The 23,285-nt window shown below is 36.0% G+C and overlaps 1 protein-coding gene across 2 annotated transcripts in view; it reads left to right on the top strand.

The window, feature by feature from the left end:
• Window positions 1–23,285, top strand: part of LOC118749315 (equilibrative nucleoside transporter 1) — a 501,843-nt gene that overhangs the window by 158,609 nt on the left and 319,949 nt on the right. The window contains exon 1 of one of the 2 annotated variants that reach the window (XM_036484120.1): window positions 21,544–21,670. The exons of the other annotated variant lie outside the window; for it this stretch is intronic. The gene's annotated coding sequence lies outside the window, so the exon portion shown is untranslated. Of the gene's footprint in view, window positions 1–21,543; window positions 21,671–23,285 lie in introns of those variants that run through there. 2 annotated transcript variants of the gene reach the window in all.

The raw sequence follows: 23,285 nt of genomic DNA, 5'->3' as shown, positions 1-23,285 counted from the left end.
TTTTTTTTGACTCAGTTAAAAAAATTAACAAAATGTGTATTGAAACTAATTTTTTGATTAATTTTTGCTTTACAAGAAGAAAGAAATTTGTAAGTATTTCACGTTACATACTTATACGTATGCATGTTTACACACATATTGATGTCAGGTTTAGTCAGAAAGATGAAAGTTGCAGAGTTTTTGCGAATAAAGCCGAAATTCGATTTTTTTATAAAAAAATTCGATTTTATCCGAATTTTAGCACCACATAGTTCGATTTCAAAAATTCGCTATTTTGGAGCTAAAATTCGATTAAAGTTCGAATCTCGAAGTTTCGAATATCGAGTTTACCCATCCCTATAACATCCTCTAATTTCGTCCTTCTAACTTTATAAGCTTAAAATGGTATCTATTCGTCCTCGTGAATCCAAAACTTGTTTATTAATTTTAAAGAAATTCCCTCTTGCTGGTACCCATATTTTTATTCTACATTGCATTGAATTTTTTAAATGATTTTTGGAAATAATCATAGCTTTGAAATTACAAAGTCCTTTAAAAAAGTCTTGACGTCAGAGAGAAAAAATAAAAACCCACTTTAAATAAAAAAGTAGGTTTCAGCCCCATTTATTAATTATTTATTTTATGGTAGGAGAGCTTCTCAGACCATATATAAGCAATTTTTTCGATTTAAGTTGTTGAAAAGTAATGAATATCTAAATCCCGGTACTAATCCCGGGATCCCGGGATTGTGATAATGACATCCCGAAAATCCCGGGATCGGAAAAAGCTGAAAAATTAACATCCCTAGTATGTATACAATATTTATACATACATATGTTCATTCTACAACTATGTGTTCATGTGAAAGAAATTTCGTCGATGATTCTGGGGGGTGGCAGCAGGAAAAATCATGGACCCCCGTAATGTACATATATAACATATGGGTATTTCCATACGTCGCATACGTGACAGTCGTACGTTTCAATGCGATACAAACCAGGAATACCATTTGTTTTCTTTAACTTTTTTGGGCCATTGTATAGCACATAATTAGCTCTATATTTAACCGAAAAATAAGAACAATCGAACTGCTTGGTCCTGAAATATAAGCATTTAAAGAGAGTGTCGTTACGTGACAAAAAATGGAAGTAGATTTTTTCTTTTCTTACAAAATCGCAAAACTCTGCGAATTGTGGATGGCTATTTTCATGAAGCTTAGTTTAATATGATTTGGAGCAATTCTAGTTGTTTTTAGAGTTTTTTGAATTAATGCAACTTGTTTCAATTTTCTTTTACAACCCCAAGTGTGAAACGTCACGTGACGCTACATTTCCATCGTTATATTTTTGTTAATATTGCTTTTAAATGAATTTTTAACGCAAATAAAACATGTATTTTATGTAGAATATACTTTATATTTTGACTTCAGCGCCAATTCAGGGTGAATTTGTTGGAAATCTATGACTTATTATGTTTCAACTACATACGCCAAATTCGAACCAAATCGGACCATAAATACGGTTTTTCGAAATACATATCTCAACCTTGGCGCCACCTAGGAAGACCATTTTACGCAAACATGATTCTACTTACATAGCCAGTATATATTAAGAAGCAGACAAATCGGCCCGTAAAGTCTTATGACTTTTATCTTTTTTGTCGTGGTGGACTTCCGATGGAAACACCCATATTTGTGTACATATGTATGCAAGAATAATAAATAATATAAAAAACTTCTTAATATACCACGCTTCTATAAATGGACTAAACAGTAGAAAAAATATTTCGCTGTCCCATAAAATTAATTTTGATAACTTTTGATTTTGAAATTTTGGAAAAATCACTCAGCCTTATCATGAGTTTCATTTTCCCCGAACCGGTTCACTTTTCACTTTTGGTTTCCAGGTTATATTATGGACGGATCACAAATTTTCGGGTGAATTTTTTTCAGGCGAAACTCAGGATAAGGCAGATTATAAACAATTTATGAGATTGAAAATGAAAAAAGTGGGGCGCATGTAATAGACTTGAATTGATATGAAAAGTACCTAATATACATATATATGTACATACATATGCATGTGGGTATATGGATATCGATCGCTTAAAATCGATGTCAAATATTGTCAATTAAATGTAATGGTTGGTATTGCACGTTTCCTCCACGTTTTTCATTTTCATTTCCATTCTCACGAATTGTTTTTAATGGCTTTTGCTAAAATTTCAAAATCAAAAGTTATCAAAATTAATTCTATGGGACAGCGAAATATTATTTTCAACTTTTTAATCAATTTATAGAAGCGTGGTATATTAAAAAGTTTTTATTTTATTTATTTTTCTATGTAAATCAAAAATTCTTGCATATGTACATAAATATATATGTACATCTCTATATATAAAAATAAATTGCTCCTCGTGTGTTATCGGATAACTCAAGAACGGCTCAACGGATTTGCTTCGTTTATATTTCATTTCGCGTATTTTTGTCTGTAGAAGGTTTGTAAAGAGAAAATTGGGAAAATGGTGCTTTCAGATATCTGCAATGTTATTTCACTGAGAATCTATAAAAAACCTAGTTCAGAAAGAAATTTCGGTAGCGTTGCCACCATTCGAAAAAAAAATCTTATTTGTAAAAATGGATTGTTTTCGTGTTTTATCGCATAACTCAAGAACGGCTCAAGGGATTTGCTTCGCGTTTGTCTCATTTTGTGTCTTTCTGTCTGCAGAATGAAAGTAAAGAAAAAATTGGAAAACTGGTGTTGCCACATATTTCAAATATCAAAAAAAAAAATTAAATTTACATAAGCCGCAATAATGTACTTTACTAAGAATGTATAAAGAAATTTAATACAAAAAAATTTGAATAGGGTCGTCACCACTCGAAAAAAATCTTTACATATAAAAATGAATTGCTGTTCGGGTGTTATCAAGCAAAGAGCATCATCCTGCTCTCCAGCAGTGATCAATGTGGACAACAACGCAGCTGCCGATACTAATACTTCGACGGCAACAAACAAAGAAGAAGAAAAACAAGCAAAAAATGCTACTGTTCAGACTGGGTTAGATAGCGCACACCCGAAAAAAATGGAAAACAAAGCCCAAAAAATAAAATTTTAATAGTAGTCACTTCAGGTCCTTCTACATCGGTGGAGAATAATCGTTTTAGTATTCTCGCTGATATGAATAATGATTCTAACCAAAAGGTAGTTAAGAAATACAAGCCTCCAGCTATTTATCTACGAGAACAAAGTTCTAATGCTCTGGTAGGTACTCTCTTAAAACTAGTAGGGAAAAATAATTTTCATGTGGTTCCTATTAAAAAGGGTAATATACACGAAGTGAAAATACAGGCTCAAAACGAAGATATTTTTCGTAAAATTACCAATGAGTTTGATAAGTGTAATAAATCTTATTACACCTATCAACTTAAAAGTAGTCGAGGACTAGAAGTTGTCATAAAAGGCATCAAGTCCAGTGTGAACTCACAAGAGATAGAAAATGCTCTTAGGAAAGAAGGTGTAAGGTGCGCAATGTTTTCAACATCAAAAACAAAAAAAACCCCTCAACCGATGTTCAAAATAGAGCTAGAACCTGACTTTCATAATTTGAAGAAAGGGGAAGTGCATCAAATATATCAATTGCGATATCTTCTACACCGTAAAATCTCCGTGGAAGAACCCCATAAGCGTAGAGGCCCTGTTCAATGTCATAACTGCCAGGAATTTGGTCACACACGTCGCTACTGCACCTTACCTGGTGTCTGTGTTATCTGTGGGGATCTACACACTTCTTAAGAATGTGTGAAACCAAAAATGGACCCAAAATCCAAAAAGTGCAGTAACTGCGGTGGAAATCACACTGCTAACTATAGAGGTTGTCCAGTTTATATCTAAATGAAAGAGAAAACAATTCCCAAAAATATTCCTATTAGGCATAACCCTATATCAGAACGCGCTAAGCCAATGTCTGCGCCAATGACTGTTAATAACTTTACTTCATTACTTCATATGCACAAATGCTCAAAAATACTCCTCCGACATAATATCTTTTTGATCAGAATAGTAGTAACCTAGAAGCTACTATAAACAACTTTATGAAAGTTATGCAGGAGCAAATGATGGCAATGCAAAGCATGGTACAAGATTTGATTAAAAATCAAAATCTATTATTCAAAGCATTTTAGCTAAACCATGAATAATGCCAAATTTGTTTTTGGAATGCGAACGGGATAACCCAGCATAAAAACGAACTATAAATTTTCCTAGAGCGATATCATGTAGACGTTTTGCTTGTATCTGAAACCCACCTTACGCAATATAATAACTTTCAAATTAATGGGTACAAATTCTATGATACTGAGCATCCACAAGGTAAAGCCCGAGGTGGAACAGCTATTCTCATTCGTAACAGGATAAAGCACTATGAATCAAGGCTTAAACAGACGGCAGCGTTGATCCGGATTAAATCGGACTTAATCCGGATCAACTGCGGTTAATTTCCGAGTTGATCCGGATCAATGCTGCCGTCTGTTTATGCTTTTAGAATCGCAAGGTGATGAGTTCATTCCTAACACTGTAATACACATTGATAACCACATAGGTGGCCTTACTGTATCTGCTATATACTGCCCTCCTCGTCATAACATAACAGAAAAACAATTTAATGACTTTTTCCTAAAGTTTGGCAGTAAGTTTATTGTAGCAGGAGATTACAATGCCAAACACACATTCTGGCGATCTAGATTGATTACAACAAAGAGTAGAAATCTATATAAAGTAATCCAGAACAGAGGGTTTGACGTCTTGTCTACTGGTAAGCCAACTTATTGGCCATCTGACCCCCCAAAAATACCCAATCTTATTGACTTTGGTGTAACAAAGGGTATTGCGCGACACCGAGTTAACACTGAAGCATTATTTGATCTCTCTTCAGATCATTCACTCTTCCTCATAACATTATCAACTTTCATTAATTATGAAGAAAAACAAAGAAATCTTACAAATAAGCACACAAACTGGTTAAAATACAAAAAGTATGTCAGTTCGCACATTGACCCGCAAAATCCTATTCGGACCAAGAATTATATCGACAGAGCAGCTGAAAATCTCACAGATATAATAGCTAAGGCCGCAGAAATTGCAAAACCAAATCCTTCTATTAAACATCGCAGTTCTTACTGCCCTGGCCTGCACACCCCAAATATTCTTAACTCAATAAGTAAAAAGCGCAAATTAAGAAGGGAATGGCAAAGAATTTGCTCTCCTAAGCTTAAACATTGCATTTTGTTGCAGGCGGAAGAAGAAAGAAGTACGCAGTCGATTCAGTTTTTTAATTTTATTGTGTACCCTTATAGACCGCGAAATTTCGTATAATAAAAACTCAATTTGTTTGTTTGTTGTAAATTGCATTTTAATTGTTTTTTACCGATGCATTTCGGTTGACAACTGAGCAACCATCATCAGCAGATATGGGCACTACCACAAACAAGCGTGAGCTAAAAGTGAGAATGTGTTAGTGTGCCTAATTCATTTTGCATGCTGTCGTGTTCTCATCGCTGCGCTCTCGCTTGTATACGTACACGCGACGCTTACGCTCTTTTAGCACCTGCTAACGCTCTGCCCATGCCTGATCATCAGCCAGCGTCAAATGAACACTAATCAAGACGACAAAAGTAGAATGGGCAATAGAAACATAATAGATGCTTACAATTATACATACATACATACATGTCCAAACAATTATATGGGTGAAAGAGCAAGTGACATTAGAATTGTAAACAAAGCGAGACAGTTGGAAGTTCTGTATAAACATATAAACAAACATTTAGTTTTTGATACAATTAAATAGAGGAGATTCAATTGCACCGGGTTCTAGATTCATTAATTTATTATTAATAGCGCTGAAAAGGGATTTATGGGCATCTAGTTTAGCTGGAGTTTTAACGTGTTTAATTAAACGAACGTTTTCTTCCATGGATATTGTGTTGTGTGGGCGAGAATTGTTTAGGTCAAATGCATGCGCGGCGATTGTCTTGCCCATCTTTTTCAGCCGTACAGCACGCAGGTGTTCCTCGATTCGAGCACGCAGCGCCCTCCTTGTTTGTCCAATGTATTTACAGCCGCAATGCGAACAAGTTACTTCGTATACTTTGATCTTCTATCGGCAACTTGTCTTTCGTTGAACCAAGCGCGAATCTTAGTTTATTGTTGTTTGTGTATACGATTTGCAAATTAGATTTTTCGAAGGTGTGTTTCAATGTGTAGGTGATGGCAGGAGCATAAGGTAAGGAAACGCCATGTAATTGGGATGATAGTGCGATGTTATTTTGTGAGAAGAGTGTGCTTTCTTTGTTGCGTCTTATTCTGTTCGAGTGTTTGATTATCAGCTGATCGATGAGTGAAGTATTGAAACCATTTATGTCTGCTATGTGTTTTATTTGCTGATATTCTCTCATATAGTTGTCTGTAGACAGTGCCAAAGAGCATTGAATTAAATGAAGCATTTTTTTGTTGGTATGTACAAAATGAATCGCTAGTTATATATCGGTCTGTTGATGTTGGTTTCCGATAAACGCCGAATTAAATTCTCTTCCCTTGCCGCTTAATTAGTACATCAAGGAAAGGAAGAGAATGTGTTGTTTTGTCTTCTTTTTCAAAAGTAAAACTAATACTCGGATAACGACTGTTTAAATTTTCCAGTATTTGATCGATGTCGGATATTTTTACAATAGCAAAAGTATCATCGACATATCGATGCCAAATATGGGGCAAAACAGTTGCGATTCAAAATTGCACATGAACGCTTCTGCTACGTATGGTGACAGACTGTTGTTATTGTAGTAAACGTCTCGGAATTGGAAGAAGTTGTGTTTCATGCTGCTGTTAATCGCTATAATGTATGCATTGAATTTATCCTCAGGTAAATAAATTTAATAGGTGTTCCTTGATCGCCTTAATAGCGATGTCGATTGGCATCGACGGGAAAAGCGCCTCAACGTCAAAAGAAATCATTTCATCATTCTCAATTTCAATGCCGCGTAATTTGTCCACAAAATCAAATGTGTGCAGTGGATCCTTCAGTCCTTGTCCGCTTCGAAACCGAACACTGAAGTATGCGAAGAGGCCCGTTCTTCGAGAAGAACCATTACGTACTCAGAACGGAAGCTGTGCAAGGAATGATGAGGATAAAGCAAACGCCTGTCATCTTTCACATGTCTTTAGACCCAATGAAGGCTCTCATTCTTCCAATATTTCAATACCCCCAGTAGCCTTACGCCAAATCCGCTTCGGGTTAAAAAGAAAGATTTAATTAACACCATTGCTCATGATATTAAGAATAAAGCGCCTGGTTACGATAGGATTACAGGTGAAATGATAAAGGAGCTTCCACAAACTACATTTTTTGTTACATATTTTTAATAACATGCTTAAGTTGGGGCACTTCCCCGACTTATGGAAACTTTCGGAAATAATTATGGTGCCAAAGCCAGGCAAATATCCGACGGTAGTAAGTTCATATCGGCCGATTAGCTTGATTTCTGTATCTGTATTTGAAAAACTTCTATTGAAAAACATACACCTTCATTAACAAGTAACCAAATAATACCACCACATCAGTTTGGTTTTCGCGAAAAACATGGCACTGTAGAACAAGTTCATAGAATTGTTTCTTGTATTAGAAAAGCCTTCGAAGGGAAGCAATACTGCACCGGTGTATTTCTGGGCATCTCTCAAGCTTTTCACAAAGTCTGGCATGATGGCCTTATATACAGCGTGGCGACGAATAACTGTTACCCAGGTTTTTTTGAGAAATAAAATGGTCCTTTATAGATTTTGCGAAAAAAGTAGTTTATTGTTAATTTTCCACAGATTTTACAATAGTTGTATTAGTTAGTTTTTAAATTTTAATTCTTATCTACATTTGCCAGCAGTGTAAAATTTGAGAGAAAAGTTAATTTGGCACGCAGGTCTTTTTCAGGTGTATTTTTTCTTAGGCTTTGTATAAAAAAAGTACAAAAAAGAAAAAAACTGTATAAGGTTGGTCGAATGAATTGCCGTCCTAGTCACCAGTTCCGAGTCTATTCGATTTTTGAGTATGGGGCCTTCTGTTGGACAGAAGGGGGAGTATAAGGGACTCAAAATGGGGAAAATTAGCCTATGGTTACAGAAGATATGGAATAAATTAACTGACGAGGACCTGCGTGCCAAATGAACTTTTCGTCGCCACGCTGTACAAACTAAAGTTTTCACTCCCTGCAAATACGCATGCAATTATGGAAAGTTTTCTGCTGGGGAGAAACTTCAGAGTAAGGCAGAATTCCTTTAGAACGGAAAGTCACCCAATATATGCAGGTGTCCCTCAAGGCAGTGTTCTACGACCCATATTGTACGTAATATACATTCGTGATTTGCCAACTGATGATAGTCTATCCTAAGAAATAGTGCAGACCCTAAAGAGGCTTCTTACAAGCTGCAAGAATATTTGCAAAAGTTAGAGCTATGGCTAGGTTCTTGGATGATAAAGGTTAACGAAAGCAAGTGTGTTCAGACAACATTTACTTTGAAGAAAGAAACTTGCCCACCACTATAACAACAAGGCTATACCACAAAAAGATAGTGTCAAATTCCTTGAGATGACACTAGATAGAAGACTCACCTGGAAAAAGCATAAAAAAACTAAATTTCTCAAGCGATGGGTCAATGGGTTATAGGACACAAATCTAAATTAAGTCTAGATAACAAGATTTTGCTTTTTAATATGATGATTAAACCATGTTGGGCATATGGAATCGGGCTTTGGAGCACAGCGTGCAATTCCATTTTGAACTGACTTCAAAGACTGCAGTCAAAAATTTTAAGCGCCATATGCGGGGCACCGTGGTACATAAAAAATACGAATATCCACAAAGATCTTAATATAAATACGGTGCATGAGGACATAAGAGTGGTAAGCACCAGTTACTCAGCACGGTTAATGAACCATCCAAATCGACTAGCGAGAGACCTTCTTAGCCCGAGATATGCAAGAAGACTAAAAAGAAAGGATTTCTCCGATATTGTCAAATGATGCGCAATATAATAAATTTTGATATCCCCAAAATATCAATTTCGGCTCTGGAACTCGTCCTTTCCGACCGACTACCCAACACCAGTGTCAGTGCGGCTCGGAAACTTGTCCTTTCCGACCGAACACAGCCTACTGGATTGTAATTACTTAAATATAGAGAAGCGAAGGCGCTGCGTGGAAACTAGTCGTCTCACCGTGCTGTGAAACTTCAGATCATTGGAGAATTTCAAGAACCTCATCACAAACATACACTTTCGTTAGGTTATTAAAGACGACAATGGAAATATGCCTTTTGACAACTACCAAACCGTAATATTAGCAGATAAATGTATCACTGGAAATCGTGAACGTGAATTGTTGGTGAAAATGTTGGACCAAAATATTTCAGTAAAAAAAAATTAATTTTGGGCTGGACGAAGTTCGACGGGTCTGCTAGTATGTTATATATGTACATATTAGGGTGATCCAAAAATACAAAGGAAAGTCACTTTTTTAATTTTTCCTGCTGGCACCCCCCAGAACTGAAGAATATCAGAAGCAAGGAGACACGTATTTTATTATTTTGAAATCGGTTAATATTTACCCATGCCGGTGGGGCTTTGAAGTTTTCCATGTATTTTACATTAAAAAAATACATATTTTTATACATACATATTTATAAATACATAATTAACAAAATAAATTTTTTGTAGAATTGCTATAAAATCGTTAAAAATAAATACTTTTTAATCGAGTAATACTATTTCCCCTCAGAAGTTAAAAAATTGTAATAAGTGTGTTTTACTAACTTATAATCCTATCTGTTATATACAAAAATTTGTTATTTTATGTTTTCATAACCACATCACGTATGAACAGCTCAATGGATATGTTTATTTTTATTTTTTTATCCCAACGGGACTGAAAGTTAGCTGCTTCCCAAAGGAGCAAGTACGGAGCAGTACAAAAGCAAAATAAAAAATAAATTTTTAAATTTCTAACAATGCTCAGAAATAAATATCATGAGTAGTAATATAAAATATTTTCTTTTGAAAAAAAAGAAAAAAAAAAACTTGTGCATAAGTACACTTAATAAAACCATCAAATGGTCTACAAAAACGCCATTCTTTTATTAAAACAAAAATATAATATAAAAATTAAAATTTTCATGCATCGGTTTTTAAATGCTTTAGTTGAAGCGCTCACCAAGGGCTTCTTTGGGAGCAGCAACGGAGCGCTTCTTTCTAATGACACACAATGGGCCGTATGAATAAAAACTAAGCAATTGCTTTTTCTTAAAATTTCATACCTTTTACTTCTATTTTGTTTGAATAAATTGAGTAAAAGACCTGAAATTTTAAGAAAAAGCAATTGCTTATTTTTATTCATACGGCCCAATGTTACAATACAATGAAGTATGAAATTAGGAAGGGAGCGCTTACTGCTGAATATGGAGCGCTGCAATAGAACTAATGGAGCGCTTCTGGCCCCGTTGGGATTCTACTCGATTATTTCTGTGAGTATGTGGTGAAAAATTTTTAAAAAAGTGTTGTCAGATATTTGAAAATTTAAAGTTATTTAAAGGCTCAATAAAATAATTAAGTTTCTTCATAAAAGCTAAAAGCGTTTGAAGAGATTTAAAAACATTTTCGTACGGAGTTGTTACCTTTCTAAGAGATGCTACGGTTATTAATATATTAAGCTTATTTACGGGTAACAAATGGAAGGTTTATGCACTCCCAGCAAGAGTTTTTGAAAACACGTACTTTAATTCACATATGCGGTTTTTCAAACCCTTTTTCGCTGTAGCGATTTTGCTTTTTTGGGAGTTTTTACTACTTTTTTTCAGTGTGTAATGCCGAATTTCCTCTAGACCATGATACAAAAACGAAGTTAGTTTCATTGTCACTTTTCGGGCGCCATATTAACTACCTGACAATTAAGCAGATTGTGACATTTCGTGCTGCCATACCTAGTCCTCAATAATCATTTATTTATTTAAAAAAGAAAAAATAAAAAAAAATAAAAGGAAATTTGTCTTCGATATGCGCAATAACGCAAATTGAAATTCATGATATGATAAATATTATAGTTATGAATGATAGGAGGTACTGCCGATTGAAGTGGCACTCAAAATCTGGAAGTAAGTAGTGCGTTAAGTGCAGCTTGGCCGTCATGTATACTCCTTGCGCTCCACCTATTTTCCACCACGTAGTCCATATCCTTGAGGATTGCAAACACCTCAGCCTGGAAGACCGAAGCATACTTGCCAAGAGAAAAGTTAATTTATCCCCATTAACTCCGATAAAGACCTCAGATCCTGACCCAATCAGTTTTGGAGCCATAAGTGAATATTCGAATATGTGTGATTTTTTTAAGGTTTTCCTCAGTATAGATTTGGAAAATTTTCCTCTCAGAGTCAGTTAATGTTTTATTTATGGCATTTAATGAAGATTAAACTTGCGTTTAGAAAAACCTTAACTTAACTTTTTAGTGATTGATTTTCATAATCTATGTTTATATTTTCCTATGGCATTTATAAAAATAGAGGAAAAGGAATCTAATTTCGAAGAACGCAGTGAGATTACACATCTCACCGGACGCCCTTGATCGTAGCTGCATGGGTAACGATGAGGTGGAATCATCCAACTGCCCGGGTGTGGTCTCCGGGTCTAACGTCAGCCGCCTACGTATTTCGTTCTCGGCACGCAATGATTCTCGCTTTAAAATTGCAGTTATTCTTCGCAGTAGTATCACAAAGGACCAATGCCTGCGGTCTAAGTGATTCCCTTGACCTGGGAAGCAAAAATGCTCTCCTAGCTCGATGTTGATAGCACAGCGGAATAAGAAATTTGAGTTCTTTCCTATTTTGGATCAGCTTCAGCAGGTCCTTGAATTATGTCAATGGTGATTACTGACCACTAATACTGCTTCTACCACGTCTTCAGTTACAAAGTAAAATCAAAAAAGTGTTTGGCTACACACAATCAATTTAATTTCTCTTTTTGGAAACGAAAAAAATTCGTATAAATTTGATTAAAAATTGACAGAAAAATGTAAGTGATGCCATTAAAAAAGGGGAAAATGCTTATAGTTTTCATTTACTAATAATCGCTCAATTTTTGACTCTGAGAAGAATCGTCTATTAACATATTTAACGATCATTAGTAAATTGTTAATTAAGATTATTTAATAACTGTTTCTGAGTGCGGCTGTAAGTAACTTTAAAAAATATTGTATTAAATAATCTGTGCGTATGTATATAAAAAAATTTAATTTGATTTAATTACTGCCCTAATATAATATTCACATATTTATATATATATTTTTAACTTTTTATTTTTATTTATTGAATTTGCCCTGCCTAAGAGCCTAACAATAAGTTTTCGAATCTTAGGGCCATTTTCACCAACTCTGATTAACACTAATCGCCAGTTAAACATCGTTACCGACGGTACTGACTCCATCCATTTAGCATTGGGTCGGTAACGTCGGTAACAATGTTTAACTGGGGATAAGTGTTAACCAGAGATGGTGAAAACGGCCCTAAATCTATTCACTTAATTTACATTCCCTAGTTGGGATGAGTATTTTCTTAACTGGCCCTAAGAAAAGATTACGGGTAGGCTGGTAACATTCCTACGTAGTCTTGAGGTCCTGTTGGCACGCAATAAAGATCTTGCTAAATGATTTGGGTGCAATAAAAGCTTCGATACATATTTCGTCTTCCGTTGTTCTATTTCGGTTCGTACCTCTGGTATTCTCAAGTTGCGGTGAATGTTCTCATTTCGGATATACCAAAGTGCTCCGGTGATTGTTCGAAGGATTTTAGATTGCACACGACGAAGGATTTCGATGTTGCTGCTGCTGGCGTTTCCCCATAACTCACATCCCTAGGTCCATATCGGTTCTAAAACTGTATTGTAAAAAAACACTTTATACTCCAGACTCAGGGGTGAGCGAGAGTTAATAAGCCAGTGGAGAGAATTAGCCTTCAGCTTGAGATGAGTCCTTTTAGCCACTATGTGGTTTCGCCAAGTAAGTCGCCTGTCCAGATGGACCCCTAGGTAAGTGACATGATTGCTTTGTGGTATTTGTACGTTGTTCAATGTCAAGGACGGACAGATACTCTTATTCAGTGTAAATTTAACTTGCTTACATTTTTGCTCGTTAACCTTTATTCGCCAGTTTGCGAGCCAATTGTCGCAGTTGCTTGTAGAGGACACTTGGAGCGACTGATTATGGTAGTGACATCGGCAAAAGTGGACATTATCAGGCGGTCGTTTGTAGGAATATCCGCGGTGTATAAGACATACAGCATAGGGCCAAGGACACTGCCTTGTGGCACTCCAGCTTCGATTGCAAGGGCTTCAGAGATGGAGGTGTTACATCGAACTGCAAACTTTCGATTATAAATTTATGACTTAAGCAGTTTGTGTGTACTTTGTGGAAGTAGCATCTGTATTTTATACATAAGACCGTCTAGCCAGACGCGATCAAATGCTTGGGCGACGTCAAGGAATATTGCAGCGCAATATTCCCTCTTTTAAAACGCTGTTCGGATTTCGATTGTTATGTGATTTACTTGCTCGATTGTTCCATGTTCTTCCCTGAAGCCAAATTAGTGAAGTGGTATTATGTTTCGGGCTCGCAGATGTGGGGAGATGCGCAGCATAAGAAGTTTTTCGAATAATTTCGACTTACACGGTAGCACGCTGATGGGCCTATAGGAAGATGGCTGCGTTTTGTCCTTTCCTGGCTTTGGTATCATCACAATAGTCGACTTTTTCCATTAGTGAGGGAAATGGCAATGTTTTGTGATTGCGTTAAATAGCAAACAGATGCAGAGTACAGCACAATTTGGTAGCTCAATAATCATTTTTGGGGTCTTATTTGGTTGCAGTTGATCCTTAATTACTTTTGAAATTTCTTCAGGCACAAATTTCAGCGGCTCACATTTTGACATATTGGGTACGGGTGGTAGTTGAAAATCATTAGTTGCGGGGTTTGGCATAAAAACATTTTTTAGATGAGCAGCAAAGGCGTTTGCTTTTTCTGCGACACTCCGAGCCCATTTGCCATTATGGTCCCGAGCTGGCATTTCAGTCTCTATTGGCGCATTTAGATTTTAGTGTACTTTCCATAAAGAGTGCTTTGTGCTAGTCGGTGAGAGCTTTTGGATGTACCGGTACTGTGCGTACTGTTCCTCGTTCTTGAGGGCTCTCGTCAGTGCATGTGTGGCCGCCTTGAGCAGTTGTTTTGATGCTGGGGATCTATGAGTCTGCCACATCCGTCGTAGGCGTCGTTTTTCCAATACAAGCATTTCAATTTTCCTATTGGTTTAATTATATTTTTTATCTTGCACATAACCTTTCTGGTGTGGAAACGCTAGCGGCTGCTCTAAGTGTAGATTCAAGAGCGGCTATGGAGTTTTCAATATCGGTCGGCGTATCTTAAGTCTATAAGCGCACTGATATATTTTTTATACTTTAACCAATTTGTAGCCTTTGTCGTGAGCATATAGAGTGACTCTTTTTCTTGCGGCTGATGCCACAATGAAAAATACAGGTGAGTGGTCTGATGAGAGATCTGCAACTGATTCTGTACTAATAAGGCCGCGAGGAATTTTCCTTGTCACCGCAAAGTCAATCAAATCTGGCAACTTTTGCGGGTCTGCGGGCCAATATGTAGGCTTTCCAGGAGAAGCGTTGTTTCTTCTACATATAAGCGCGTTGTATAATTGCCTGCCTTTAGGGTTAGACAAGCGTGAGCCCCAGTGAGGGTGCTTCGCATTATAATCACCTGCAGCAAGGAAGCGCTCTCAGCGAACTGAAGAAATCCATAAACTTTTTTTCTATTATCGTGAAACGTGGGGACAATAAACCGCGGACAGCGTAATATTGCCTTGCTTTGTTTGTACGCCTATTGATGTTGCTTGCAGATGATTCTCGGCAACTCCAGTCAAATGATAGTGTTTAATCCGGTTGCTGACTAAAATACCAGTTCCGCCATGTGCTTTTCCATCTGGATGATTGGTGCAATAAAGGGTATATCCCGAAATGTCAAAATTATATCTATTAGTTAGGTGTGTTTCAGCAAGGAGCATTATGTAAATTTCCTTGTCTTTAAGAAATTTTGACAGCTCTAGTTTGTGACGAGGAATGCCATTTGCATGCCAGAGGGCTATTTTAAGTGAGGTTATTATCTTGCTTGCTGAGTAGCAAGCAGTTTGAGCAGCGTATTTTGATTTCGCATGAGTTCTTGCATTGTGTTTTGCATGAAAGTCATGAAATTCAGCATGTTTTGTTGCATCGACGCTATCAAAGCTTCGATAATGGATTGTTTGCCGTATTGTGCATGGGGATGCTGTTCTTGCGGCGCAACTTGAGGTGCAGTGTTTGTAGGGGCAGGGTTTTCTAAGCCTGATTTTAAGGCACTTGCAAACGAGACGCCATTGACAGTGTTTGATAGAACTGTTGGCGACGTGGCTCTTTTGGCGAAGAAAACGTCAGGATTCGTTTGGGAGGGTACAAAGGCATTCGATATATTATGAGTACGTACGGAAGCCACGCGTTGGTTGATCCGGTTTTTTAACTCCTTATAGACTGGACAGCCTCTGTAGTTTGCTGTGTGATTTCCACCGCAGTTACAACATTTTTTTTGCACACGGGTCTTCTTTGTTTGATGTGCAAGTGACAGAGACATGTAACTCTCCACAAGCTACGCACACTGAGCGAAGCGTGCCGTAAGACCTAGTATGACCATACTCCTGGCAGTTGGTGCATTGTACAGGGCCATTTCACTTATATTTATATATACATACAATATATTAACATATTTTCGTACATAATATATTGACATACATTCAAACGTTTTTATACATAAAAAGGCATCTGTTGTATAGTACACTCCGAGCACTCGCTCGTCGCTCCCTGCTAACGCGCTCATGAGAAACATTGGGCCGTATGCATAAAACCTTAGCAAATGCTTTTTCTTAAAATTTCAGAGCCTTTACTCGATTTATTCAAATAAATTTAAGTGAAAGTTATGAAATTTTAAGAAAAACCAATTGTTTAGTTTTTATGCATACGGCCCATTATGTTCTATTGTTGCTGTAGTGGCTACTAAACGCCGCTCGAGTCGGCTCATCCATCAACGTTGTCGTCTGTTTCAGCTAAGAGGAGGCCCAGGAAGTGCGCGACTTCAACATCGTATGTCCATAGGGACAGGGCCGTTATAGCTGGGCGGGGTTTGGCGGCATGCAAAAAGCTGCCGTGAGTCATGTGGCGACTCTCCGCATGCCGTGCACTGGTTTGGCACATCCTCGCTTATTCTGCTCAGGTATCAGCTTTTCCTGCTGTAATAGCCAAAGCGAAGTTGGGCTATTGGTCCGGGTCTCCCGAGGCAGACAAAGTTTTGTCCCGTTCACGTCAGTTGGTTGCGTGCCCAGAACGGCGTTCACAAGTCGAGAGAATCCTCCCTCCGGCAGCAGAATATGAAAATAGGACGCTTAGAACTAAACAAAATGAAAAAAATATTCACTATTGCAAAAACTGGATGAGCTACTCCGAAATCCGTGATGTCTTATAAATGGGGTTATGTCCTTATATCAAAAAACATTCATCTTGAACAATAAATAAAAAAAGATTTCCAACCTCATGAAGAATAAGCCGCTAAAGCGAATGGCGTACTTAGTTTTTTAATACAACCAACCAGAGTGTTACAAATACGTCCTAAAGTGACTATATGGTATTATTTTTCACGAATTTTCAAATTTATTTGTTAAGATTTTCCAGATAGTAGTAATTTTTCTAAAATTAAAATACCTTAGATTGTAGCTAATTTAATGTAGCTTTTAAAACAGTTAACAGATTTTGAATTGATTTATGTTTGAACTAGTAAATTAGGTTTAAGTAAAGCCATGTTGAGTACAATCAGGTCTGACATACTTTTCAATTTGTTGAAGTTTTTATCAATGTCGTTTGTATATGCTAAGTAGGGAAATACTTGCATGTGCGCCTTTACTATTTCAAAAAAATAAATAATCTCCGAAGATGCTAACCTGTAGCAGCAATGTCGAAGGGTAGGGGAAATGTTAATTTGGTGACAGGTAATAAGATCAACGGAAATAAGGTCAATTGACTTTATTTCGCACAATTACCTTTTTAAAAACGAAATAAAATCAATTGGCATTATTTCTCTTTCAAACATTAAGTTCGCTTAGCTTCGCACCGGCCCGCGTCAGCGCGCCACACCGCGCGCCACCACGTCACGCTACGCCCCGGCCCCCCCTTCCCCGTCTCCCGACGTGCTGTAACGCAGGTAGATTTATTTTTTGTATACGTTGAAATAAAATTTTTATATATTTTAAACATCGAGGGCTTATATTCAATAATACCCTCTATCTGCACACTTGAGATTCTGATATAAAAATCCACCTAAGCTTTAACTGTCATCAGTGATATTAATGCTACCTTATATAACGACAGGTAATAAGTCCCAGATGGTTTCTAAAATCACAAATTAGTTTTTGTGCAAATTGCAGATAGAGGGTGTTAATGAATTCAAGCCCTCGATATTTCACATTTTTATATTTGTAAGTTATTGGAAGCAGGGATGCCAACTTGGCTCAAACCGTGCCATTTGTTCCTATTTTACTTCAAATGACACTTAATTTTTCAATTTGGCACAAATGCCAAAATAGCACTTTTGTAAAAAAAATAACATTTCAATACATTTTTGTGAAATCCTTTGCGTGCACTTCTTTTTCTCAACTAAAATTTTCTAATTTATAAAGGCTATTCAACTGGTTTATCTTATTTTATCATTGCACTTTTGTTTTGAAAATGTGGCTTTATTTTATTGCTAAATGTGAATGATTAAAAGGAAAAGGAAAAGGAAAGATAGGAAAAGGCACTTTTATTTTTCTATTTGGCACATTTTGGCACTTTTTTTATCCTCAATATGGCACCTCATAACTAAGGAGAGTTGGCAGCCCTGATTGGAAGATTTCTGCTGTGTTTTGAGGCAACATCTTGTCTGCAGTAAAAAAGCATATAATTTGTGTTTGAAAGGTGTGTGAAAACCAATCAATTAACTTATATGATCTCTGTTCCGATATTAAATAATCAATAATTGTTTATACCCGCATTTTAGCACATTGGCTCGTTGAATGTGCCATATAATAAATAGTGCCGTCGTTCTCCTTAGCTGCTTTTAAATGACTGCTGGCGGAGACATGAATACAGTGTAGGAAACGGCTTTTTCTATAATTGTTTCCTTATAGAAAGGTTGGTTTCTCTTTTCCACCTTAGACATCCCGAATTTGTTCAAAATATGCTAATTTAAAACACAGAATTCTTTCAGTGCTCCTCCGGGGTTTTTGGACATGGACTGTATCTTCAATTTAATAGTGTTCGCTTTATTTTTGTGGAAACGAAAAATGTTTTGCAAGTTATGGATCATTTCTCCACTCTTTCTTCAAATATTTCTCGTATTCCAGCTGTGCGCAGGCGTTTAGTTTTCGCATCGTGTTTTTACATATTCGTAATTTAAATTTTTTTTAATAGAACCAATTGGTGGTAGTTCATGATTGTGTGTGGATTAATATCACAACACTGAGGATTTGGCAAAAACCTTTTTCATCTATTAAAAAACAACACTTACGGGGCAATGTTTATTGTAAGAACAATACTTGTTTCTGTGAATCGACATACTTTAAGCATTGTTGACGCTATTTCCATTTGAATGAGGAAATAGCGTCAATGACTTTATTTCCAAATTTTTGTTGACTTTATTTCGCTTTTGAAAAGGTAATATTGTCATTTTACTTTATTTCGCACCAGGGTGGGAAATAAAGTCAATTGACCTTATTTCCATTGACCTTATTACCTGTCACCGTTAATTTAAATTTAGATTCTCTATGTTCCGTTCGTTTGTCAAATCTGTCTTTTTAATGTTAGCATATTCAGAGTAGAAATTGGTCACGTCATGTTTCACTACTGACTTTAACTTAGTGGCGACGCCTAAACGCGAACAAACGTTAAAATTAATTCCACTTTTCTCTATGTGTATTAAATTAATGAAACTTACCGGTGCATGGAATTAAATGCAGTTTCCCCCGAGGTATGGCTTGAGGTCAAACTTAAAATATAGGCTCCATTTTACCACAGGAAAATATCTGGAAAATATTTGAAAGTATTTGCGGTGGAGTACTGTAATTCGGCACGGTTGTATATGAAATTTGTTCCACGCTCACGTAGTAAACTGAAGGTTATTGGAAAAATGGGCGTATCATATAGAGTTGCCTTTTTTTGCCTTTTTTAAGATATTTGCCTTTTTTTGCCTTTTCTACCTTTAAAAAAGTGATTATAGCATTTACAATTTTTTTTTAAGATTAAAAAATATAGACATGCGCATGCGGCTTATAGAAGCGCAGGGACCTCTTGCCAAATTGGTGTTGGAAAAATTCAAAGGCGTTTTCTCAGCTAACGTAGGCTTGGAGACAATAAGGGGTGTGGATAAAATTATAAAGGGCGAGGAAAACGCCCTTATTCCTGATAATATGAACGTTTCAAACGTTCCATATTTAAATTGGGGTCCACTTGTATCAACTTACGTCGAGCGCACATTTAGTACATTCAAGGCTTTTCTTCGCGAAAATCGAATGAAAATGCTGCCAGAAAACTTCAAAATGCATCTTGTGGTTCAATGTTACTACAACTATACAGATTAAAGTTTTATGAGTTAGAAACTCGAAAGGATAAAATAGTCAAAGGTTCAAAGTACAAATTTTTCATATATTGAAACTAGTTCATACTGGCATGTTCCAGAAAAGTAGTAGAATGAAAATGAAGTGAAAATCAAAAATAAAACTTTTCATTTTTGATGTTCTAGAAAAGTAGCAATTTGCTGGTTCATTTTTAAAATTTGATGTTCGGAAAAACGGAATTCAGAAGTATAGGGTAAAATGTAGAACACCCAAATGTGAAATTGAAGTATTTTTAAACAACTTTCACTCCAAAAAAGAATGCAGAACATGCCTGATAGTTTTTCTCTTTTTACTTGTGATATAAACATTTCTAAAATAAATGTATTTCTTGATTGTTCTTCGTATTTTCTGTCTTTTTTTAGTGCCTTATTTTGCTTTTTTTTGCAATACCTAGTGCCTTTTCCTGCCTTTTTCGCTATTTTGTTTTGCCTTCGTTTGCCTTTTTTTTGTAATACCTAGTGCCTTTTCCTGCCTTTTTCGCTATTTTATTTTGCCTTTTCCAGCCTATTTCGTTACTTTATTTTGCCTTTTTTTATAGGTTTTTAGGTCCTAAAAATCCGTTCCCTGCTTATTAATACTATTATAAATGTGAATGTTTGTATTTCTGTTACTCAATCACGTAAAGGGGCTGAACGGATTGGAATATTTGGCCCTGATAGCTGTATTAGGGACTGACCTATTCGAAAAAATTGTATTTAGGGTCCGGTTTTCTTGAAATTGCACGTATGCATATTACAGATATAAAGAGAAATCAACCTACCAAAAATGGACACGATAGGTGGTACCGAAGCAATTATCAGTCGTAAATATAGATAAAGTATTCCACAGCACGGCAGTTTCATCCACGCCTGCTTTGGCTTTTAAATTTTGTGATGAAGTTTGTCAAGTTGGAAAGTGGTTTTCAACATGGCTTCACTTGAACCTAATTTACTAGTTAAAATATAATTCGATTCAAAATCTGTTCACTTCCTTAAAAACTACATTAAATTGGCTACCCTTTTAGGTATTTTAATTTTGGAAATTTGATTTCGTTAGGTTCTTTGCGTCCTATTTTCATATTCTGCTGCTGGAGATGGGATCTGAAATACTTTAGCAAAATAAGGCCTCTAATGTATATATGTATGTATGTTTGTTAGGAGCAAATCTTGCAATAAATTTTTGATCAACTTCCCGATGACCTAGAGTCTTGAAACTTCACAGTTGGCTCAGAACCCGATGACAATGCAGTACGAAAGATAAGTTAATCGGATAGGTGGCGCAGGAGTCAAGATATTTGAAAAACTCGTATTCATAGTCTGATTTGGTTCATATTTAGAACGTATATTAACTACATGAAGAGGAATAACTCCACTAAAAGTTTTGCGTATAGGTGGCGCACGAGTCGATATATTTGGTAAACCAGTATTTATGGTCCGATTTCGTTTATATTTAGAAAGCTTGCTTTCAAAATATTCGTTTTTACAATTAACTTATATGATACATATAATACACAAAAACCACACAAAAAAAAAGAGTATCGGTTACGTTTTGTTAGCAATTTTGAAGTTTGTTTTCACTTATAAAGACAATGAGAAAATGGCCCTTAGTCACGTTAAATTTCTACTAACTACACCTTTAATCTTTTAAGTGTCTTAGTTCGTGAATACCATATCAATTTGCTGGTCTTATCATGCATACACATACATATGCATATGTAAAATAATCTGTAAATATTGCTGTAATTAAACTTAATACGGGCGTAGATTTTTGTTTGCATTGCATTGGATTCTTACACTTAATTTAACAACGTTGTAGGAGAAAATTTTTATTTATGTGCTAATGTGCATTTAAGTAGATCACGATAAAAGAATTTACCGTTGCAGAAGTTGTTTTCATGTAAGTATTTTTAGCAATCTTTAACTAAATTCTGTTAAAGACATTTCTTTCTGATGGTGACATCTACATAGGTACACGATATCGAACAGAAAGTATCGATATGGTACTCATTTAAAGTATCGCTTTAAAAATATCGGGTACCCATTAATATCGGAATAAAAATACTCGATATTCCAAATATCGATACCAAAGTTCAAAAAATGTATATGAATATAGGTCTCGTATATAGGCCGATGTGGTGCAATGATTAGAAGTGCTCAAGACTTGAAAATGAAAAATAGCTTCCCATTAAAACAAAATCGCCGTTCAAAGTCGACATAAAACTGTAGGGACCCCTTTTGTGCCACAACATTAATAGGCCGAACACAATGAAAACGACGAGCTATGGACCATAGCTGTCAAATTATTTTAACACGTACTACTTATGTAGATAATTATTTTGGCGCCGACCGGGCTACGCGATGACTGTGGTTGTGGCCAGATTAGATCTATTTCTTTTTTTCCAGCGACAGATAAGGTTCTTCCTCTTCTTTTATGTCAAACTCGTACAAATTCATGATGTCGCCGACGCATTCAAAAAAATCATGTCGCCATCGAGCGTTTAGACAATGAATATAACAAATTGGAAGCTGTGGCCCGTAGCTCGTCGTTTTTAATGTGTTCAGAACTTAAGGCGCACTTTGCAAATCGGAGAAGAATCTCTGTCAAACACTAATATTGTGTAACAACACCTAGAGATTGAGGTGTTGTCTTAAAACACCGAGGTCGAGGGTTCAAATTCCACCACATGCAATCCTAACTATATTACACATTTCTGCTCTTCAAAGCCCAATTTATATCGGGAAGAATTGTTAATAACATTATCCTTGTAATGTGAGTTTATTACATTCGATACGATACTAGGATTCTGGTACTCGATTCCAAAAAATATCATTTTAAAACTATCGAGTAGAAAATATCGGTATCGAATGCCAAAAGTATCGATATGGTATCGTATCGTATCGAAATTCGTGTCCCTACTTCTACATATATGCTATAACGTACCATAGGGATACTAGCTATACATATACATATGCATAGTGGCGAAACGAACGAAATTAATGGGGTACAACCGGCTCGCGGCTAACCCACTTTTTATTGCTTTCACATAAAAATGTTTTATTAAACGCGCAGTATAAAACGCTATAAGTGACATTTTGTGTCTGCTGGAAAAATTGTGGGGAAACTGAAGCGAAATTTAGATTCATGCGATAAAGCAAACGTGGAAAAGTTTGCTATGAATATAAATAATTTTAATAATTTTTTAGTTTTTTCTAGTGACGTTGTTTTTGGTACAAAAATTGTTTGATTTAAAGCGGATTTAATTACAATTGAATGGGCTAGAATCATAAGGATCTAAGTGACATTTTTGAAAATATAAGTTATACCCATATTTGTATAGTTAAACATATGTAGTTATTTTTTTCCATCTGTAGTAAACATTCTTTGAATTAGTTAATTAACCTGCATTCATTTAGGCAAGAATAATTTCAAATGCATTTACCCAGAATTTACAATAAGTAATCAACTATATTCAACAATTTTTATTGAGCTCGAGGCCGTTTTTTAATGAAAG

This window comes from Rhagoletis pomonella, unplaced genomic scaffold (genome assembly GCF_013731165.1).
Source record: "Rhagoletis pomonella isolate Grant_MI unplaced genomic scaffold, Rhpom_1.0 Rhpom_scaffold_00001, whole genome shotgun sequence".
Lineage (NCBI taxonomy): Eukaryota > Metazoa > Arthropoda > Insecta > Diptera > Tephritidae > Rhagoletis > Rhagoletis pomonella.
The sequence above is the reverse complement of the archived record's forward strand: the minus strand, read 5'-3'. Positions and strand labels throughout refer to the sequence as shown.